General features: G+C 38.9%; 1 pseudogene; it reads right to left on the bottom strand.

The window, feature by feature from the left end:
* Positions 1 to 2,220: 2,220 nt before the first annotated feature.
* On the bottom strand, positions 2,221 to 2,860 carry LOC141489762 (large ribosomal subunit protein uL6-like; annotated as a pseudogene).
* Positions 2,861 to 6,826: the final 3,966 nt, after the last annotated feature.

Below are 6,826 nucleotides of genomic sequence, written 5' to 3'. Positions count from 1 at the left end.
AAGTTATTTCCTGTTTCCTGTATCATATTCCCCTCTACATTTTTGGGATCCAGGGTCATCTGGGAATTGGGATGAGGATCAACCAGTCTTCTATAATTTCTTCAAAGATGAAAGGAGGCATTGTGCTCACCCTACCCATCCTTTTAAGGCCCATTTGGAGGGGAATGCATTGCAGTGGGAACCCAGTTGGAGCAAGGTCCCAGGATGATGGTTGTTGGGCCCAGGTACTGGCTGGGTGGTTAGTATCCACGACTGGAGATGTAGAGCAGGCAGCCCGGCAAAACAAACCTCAGAAAAAGATTAAACAACAAAACCAGAGAGAGAGACATCTGACAGAGGCCTGGGGGGGGGGGGGGGGGGGGAGCAAAGCCAGGAGGCCTCTAGAGAACAAGAATTATACTCTACAATCCTAAGCCAGGATCAGAATACTCCATAGAATGTGGATTCTAATAGCACACCGATCCATTCATAGCTCCACATTAATTGAGCTGCAACCAAAGGCTCAAGAATGGTAGAATGCGCTGAATAATCATTTTAGAATAGCACGTGTCCAATGAATAATTTGCAATAATTTTTCTGTTTTAGCTTTAGCCAGGTTTAGATTGAACAAAAACTTCTGGTTGAAGAATAGATCTCTTTTTAAAGGGGTTTTAAAATAGAGCAAGGTCATTATCCTGACATAAGCAGTCATGCTTATATTTCTTTTCCTTAAACTTGTGATAAAGAATCAAGTAGATCCAATGGCTCACTCTTATAATTAATTAATGAGCACCTGGTATGCTTGTGATAATTTGCTATAAAGAGCAGATAGGGACATAAGGACATGTTCCCTTAGGTATTTAGAGATCTGTTACAGGCAAAGGTCACATGGACAATCCTTTTCAATGAGCCGGGCACCAGGTCTGCCAGGTGAGGCATTTCTTTAAGGGAATCCTGTTCTAGCTGAGACTGAGGTCTTCCTTTTTTTTTTCCTTAGGTTTTTGCAAGGCAAATGGGGTTAAGTGGCTTGCCCAAGGCCACACAGCTAGGTCATTACTAAGTGTCTGAGACCAGATTTGAACCCAGGTACTCCTGACTCCAAGTCTGGTGCTTTATCCACTATGCCAACTAGCCGCCCACTGAGGTCTTTCTTTCAAAGGTTACCTCCACCTATAGTATGTCAACCCCATAAAGCTAGTGACTTCAATAGCATATTGTTGTCTCTTTTACAACATGCCTGAAATCAGATAAACCAATTAAATATATACATAACATATATACATTTTATATATATAGATTGCAATATATATGTAATAATATATTGTAATATATATGATAATATAGTAATTTCCTATAATCAGAACTTCAGATGTACCATACTATGATTATGAACATTATCAGCAAAGACATCCAGAAAAAAAATTATAACTAATTCTATCAATTGCTGTTCATTTACCTAATGATTATGCTGTAAATGAAACATAAACAGAACTTGGCTTATAAAAATACAAGAATCTTAAATCACACTTAAGACTTAGATTTATACTTTTAGACTTTTTACAATGAATCTGTTAGTTATTAACCATGCTTAAAATAGATAAATATAAATCATTCTTCCAGAATTCTTTAAAACTTTTAGAACATCTTAGGTGACTTTAAATTTTCAATATGTATTTTTAATTCCAAATGTAATAAAACATATAGTAAGAACAACCAGATTTCCAAGTCAAATAACACATGAATTATTATACTTTACAAAACAATCTTTTCATTATAATATTATACATAGCCTACAGCTCTTAATACCTTTAAACCTCAAATGAAGGTGAAGGGAAATTTAGGCAATTACAAAAGTTGATAGCATAACTGATAAAAAAAACTTATAGTAATAACAACCAACTGATTTATGGCAGGCAGTTTACAATCACATAGAGATGAATCAATAAGTTACCCAGTCCAGTTAACAAAATTTCAAATAGATTCATTTTTCTTATTTTCAAATAATATGTTATGTAATTTACTTTAGTTATATATCTATATCTATCTATATATGGATATAGATATGTCTGTATTCCCTTTCATGAACATGTGGAAGACAAAGGTTTCACAAACTTTCTGGGTCAAAAAGACCCCGAGAAATTGTTGACAATGTATTCTCCCTCCAGCCTTCACATATCAAAACTTTACAATTTGGTGTTTAGGGATCCATTCTTTTTTTTTTTTTAACAGAAAGTATTTTTATTTTGACATCTGAATAAATGTTGATTCCTCAGGACACAGCCTTTGGCATCTTTTCCAACTTACTCATCAGCTTGTTGCACTGTGCCTTTCTCAGAAACATAGATACCATCCAAAAATTTTCTGATATCCTTGTTTTTGACTGTAGTGGCCTGTTGGATCAGGGCAGCTGAGTTTGATACAAGTTCAGTATCATTTCCTTCAAGAATCAACTCATCTTTTTGGGCTTGAGAAACCACACAAGCAAAACCTGGTCTCATATGCATTCTTTGGGATATATTTTTCACCCAAGAAATTTCTGATTTCAACAAGTGAACCATTCTCTTGAATGACAATATTGATGGGGATATGAGCATACACAGACCTCATCTTGTAACAAAAACCTAGAGTAACACCTTTGATCATGTTCTGCACATGACTACAGATTGTGTGTACAGTTTCAAGTTCTTTTCGATTTCCCCACCACTTGTCTGCCTGGAGACTTTTTTTTCTTCTTTCCAAGGAGACTGAGTTCCACATTGATATAGTTGAAATCCCTGCGGAGGATTCCTCTGGGTCCCTTCACAATAACTATCTGATCCTTCAGAGAAATGTCAACATTTTCTGGAATGTCCACAGTCTGGTTGCTTAGAGTGGTCTTCATCCTGATTGTGAATGGACCAAAGAGGAGGACCCATTCTATCAAATGTAGTGCATTATATTTCAGAGACAAGTGGTGCCTCAGATTTTCTAAGACAGAGAGGCAGGAAGGTTCACCTGATGATTGAGCTGAGATTTTAAGGGCTCTTCTTTTCGTTTTGCTGCCAGCAAGGTGTGTTTTAAAAAAATAAAGTTTCCTACAGATATACAGATCCTTTTTCTAAATTAAACCTGATTTATTACCTTGATTTAAAAGGAAATATTGTCTCTACTGTTTCTAACTGTAGCCAAACTGTTTATGGTATTAATTCTCTAGCAAGGAGCTAGGACTAGAGATCTTAAAATGATGATATCCTAAGATGGTAATGTGTTATTGATTACTTATTAATTTTTAAATGGCTCTATTAAAACTAATCCAAAATGCAAATAAAAGAATGAACATTTCAGAATTTTCATTTCATTTAGATTGGAATATAAATGAACTCAATCTAAACAGGAACATGTCATTAACCATTTCAGATCTGGATTGCATGCTCTGAATGGCATATATATATATATATGTGTGTGTGTGCACGTGCATGCGCGCGCGAGCACACACACACACACACACACACACACACACACACAGAAACAATTCTCATTAGAACAAAGATTACACATCAATTTGGCTGTGTAGTGAGATTTTAGGGGCTCTGGGCAGCCCATTAAATCTCAAGGAAGTCTACTGACCTTTTCTCAGCTCTCCAGGTCAATGAAGAAAAGGGAAAAGGGAAACTGAGAACTACACAGAGATCTTTGATTTAAAACATATACTTAAATATACCCACATATATATTTATAATGTTATTTTTGAATCATCCTAATTAAGACTGGTCAGAAAAATAATTTTAGGGTCAATTATAATTTCTTTTTTAAAAATTTATTTATTCTTATTTTGTACAAATGATTTTTTATACATTACTAAAATATTCTTAAGAGTAAACATAATACCCCTCCCCCCAAAAAATATAGACCACATGAGCAATAAAGTAAAGAGAAAAAATTAAAAATAAAAATAAAAAAATAATATTAATAATAGTAGGTATAGCCAGGTGGTGCAGTGGACAGAGCACCAGCCCTGGAGCCAGGAGCACCCAGGTCCAAATCTGGCCTCAGACACCCAGCTGTGCAGCCCCAGGCAGGCCACCCAGCCCCATTTGCCCTGCAACCCCCCCCTAATAATAATAATAATAATAATAATAATAATAATAATAATAAATGTGCTTCAGTCTGTGTTCCAACACCACCAGCTCTGTCATATTTTTCCACTCTTGACATTGCTGATCACAACTCCCTCAATTCATACTTCTCCACTACCATGTATTATATTTTCAATCTCCTTTCACTCTTTCTCTGCTGTAGGGTAGCTGAGTGGCACAGCAGACAGATCCCTGGCCCTGGGGCCAAGAGGCCTCAAGTCCACATACTACCCCCATGGTCCTGGACAGGCCATCCAATCCCAGCCCCTTTCAAGAAATAAAAAAGAAAATGTGTTATATCTGACCACTCTCCCCCCATGGTCCACCCTCTCCTCCATTACTCACGTCCCCCTTCTCTCCTTCTTACTCCAGATGGCTATACCCCATTGAGTATATATGCTGTTTCCTCTCCTAGCCACCTCTGATGAGAGCGAAGATTCCCTCATTTCCCCTTGTCTTCCCCCCTTCCATATCATTGCAAAAGCTCATTGTAATTAAAAAAATCTTATTATATGAAATATCTTAGCCTATTCCACCTCTCCTTTCTCTTACTCCCATTACATTTCCCTTTTAGCCATTGACTACATTTTTACAATATATTATATCTTCAAATTCAGCTCTCTCCTGTGCTTCATCTATAAAAGCTCCTTCTACATGCTCTATTAAATGAGAAGATTCAGCGGCGACTAGGTGGTATAGTGGATAAAGCAACGGCCTTGGAGTCAGGAGTACCTGGGTTCAAATCCGGTCTCAGACACTTAATAATGACCTAGCTGTGTGGCCTTGGGCAAGCCCCATTTGCCTTGCAAAAACCTCAAAAAAAAGAGAGAGAGAGAAGATTCATATGCGTATCATTTTTCTATGCAGGAATACATGTAGTTCATCATCATTAAGTCCCTCATATTTTTCCCTTCTCCAATCTCTATGCTTCACCTGAGTCCAATATTTCAAGATCAAACCTTCTGTTCAGCTCTGGCCATTCCAACAGGAACATTTGAAATTCTTCTGGTTCTTTGAAAGTCCATCTTTTTCCTTGGAAGAGGACATTCAGTTTTGCTGGGTAGTTTATTCTCAGTTGTATTCTGAGCTCTTTTCCCTTCTGGAATATTATATTCCAAGCCCTACGAGCCTTTAATGTAGTTGCTGCTAAGTCCTGTGTGATCCTGACTGCAGCTCCACGATATTTGAACTGTGTCCTTCTGGCTGCTTGTAATATTTTCTCTTTGACTTGGGAGTTCTAGAACTTGGCTATAATATTCCTGGGTTTTTTTTTTTTTGGATCTCTTTCTTGGGGAGATCAGTGGATTCTCTCCATTTCTATTTTGCCCTCTGCTTCTAGGATACCAGGGCAATTTTTCCAATTTTGAAAATGAGGTCAAGGCTCTTTTCCTGATCATGACTTTCAGGTATTCCAATAATTTTTAGATTATCTTTCCTGAATGTGTTTTCCATATCAGTTGTTTTTTCAATGAGATGCTTCACATTTTCTTCTAATTTTTCATTCTTTTGGTTTTGAAGTATTGTGTCTTGATTTCTCATAAAATCAGCAGCCTCTCTCAGTTCTATTCTACATCTGAAGGATTTGTTCTCCTCAGAGAGTTTATCTCTTTTTCCATCTGGCCAATTCTGCTTTTTAAAGCATTCTTCTCCTCAATAACTTTTTGAACTGTTTTATCCATTTGACCTATTCTTCAGCTTTTTTTTGGATCTCCTTGACAAGCTGCTGACTTCTTTTTCATGTTTTTCCTGCATCTCTCTCATTTCTTTTCCCAATTTTTCTTCTCTCTCCCTCACTTGATTTTCAACATCTTTTTTGAGCTCTATCATAGCCTGAGCCCAATTTCTGTTTTTATTGGAGTCTTTAGATGCAGGAGCTTGTACTTCCTCATCTTCAGATTGAGTGTTTTGATCCTTCTTGGGATCATAGGCAAAGTATTTCTCAATGGTGTTCCTCTTTTTTCTCTGCTTACTCATTTCCCTAGCCTGTGCCTGGTTTTGGGGTGCTTCCTGAGCTTTTGAGTATTATTGGGACACCCCCCCTCAGATCTCCATGTATGAGGCTCTGTCTTCCCTCCTGGTCTGTGAATGACCATAAGCGCCCCGCTGTGCCACAGGGTTGAGGTGGGGAGGGGCACCTGCTGTTCTATGGGGGGCCTAGACTGTGATCAGAGCCCCAGAGTCCTGTTTTAGGGACAGAGGACAGAGCTCAGCAGTCTTTCTCCACTCCCCGCCCTAGGCTCAGCACTCACACCTAGGGGCTCCTGCTTACTGGCTCTGCCTTTTTCCTGTTCCTGGATCTGGGCTGCTGGGGCCAAGCTGCTTGCTGAGTGCCCTGAGGGCTTGGTTTCCCGTGCTCTCTCTGGCAGAGGTCCCCCCCCACTTGATCCCCCAAGTTGTTCCTGGTGCTCCCCGGGGTTTAGATCAGGAAACTGCCCTATTACCTTGAGCCATGGCTCCCAGCACCCTGCGGCTGCCTCCCAAAGGCTGAAATTCCTTCGCTCTAGCTAGCTACTCCTACGACCCCATGGAGTGGAGCCTTTCTGCTCTTTTCCAGGTTACCTTGGGTTAGAGAACTGCCTCACTGGATCCCTCTGTGGATTCTGTCTCTCAAAAACTTAAAGTCCTTATTTTATAAGTTTTGAGAGAGAGCACCTAAGAGACGATCCTCTCCTTTCGCCATCTTGGCTCTGCCCCCCCATTATAATTTCTTGAGGAACCTCATGTATAATATG

Source organism: Macrotis lagotis, chromosome 5 (genome assembly GCF_037893015.1).
Source record: "Macrotis lagotis isolate mMagLag1 chromosome 5, bilby.v1.9.chrom.fasta, whole genome shotgun sequence".
Classification (NCBI taxonomy): domain Eukaryota; kingdom Metazoa; phylum Chordata; class Mammalia; order Peramelemorphia; family Peramelidae; genus Macrotis; species Macrotis lagotis.
The sequence above is the reverse complement of the archived record's forward strand: the minus strand, read 5'-3'. Positions and strand labels throughout refer to the sequence as shown.